Here is a 602-nt window from a genome sequence, read left to right as displayed (position 1 = left end):
ATTTATTTATTTTTGAGACAGAGTCTCACCCTGTCACCCAGGCTGCAGTGCAGTGGCGCTATCTTGGCTCACTGCAACCTCTGCCTCCTGGGTTCAAGCAATTCTCCTACCTCAGCCTCCCAAGTAGCTGGGACTACAGGTGCCCGCCACCACACCTGGCTAATTTTTATATTTTTAGAAGAGATGGGGTTTTACCATGTTAGCCAGGATGGTCTTGATCTCCTGACCACGTGACCTGCCTGCCTCGGCCTCCCAAAGTGCTGGGATTACAGGCGTGAGCCATCACGCCCGGCCAGGTTTTATTATATATTTGCCACTCAAGCTAGCAAATCAGCAATAAGACATTTCTGCGAAACAAACCAAATGACTTTATTTCTAAATTGTTTATTTCTTGAACTATTTGTGCTTCACTTCTCCCTGCTAGAACATAAAGTCTTCAAAAACAGGGACTAACCCTTCTTTCTACCCACCAATAAACATCACTGAGTACCACTCTGATGCCATACCCAGTGCTCCCTGCCCTTGAAAGAACCAGATGTTGGGAGGCGGGGACATTGACAAACAGGCAGTTATAAAGTGTGGCACACACTCTATTAGAGAAA

The sequence above is a fragment of the Rhinopithecus bieti genome, unplaced genomic scaffold (assembly GCF_001698545.2).
Source record: "Rhinopithecus bieti isolate Rb0 unplaced genomic scaffold, ASM169854v2 scaffold_33940, whole genome shotgun sequence".
Lineage (NCBI taxonomy): Eukaryota > Metazoa > Chordata > Mammalia > Primates > Cercopithecidae > Rhinopithecus > Rhinopithecus bieti.
The sequence above is the reverse complement of the archived record's forward strand: the minus strand, read 5'-3'. Positions refer to the sequence as shown.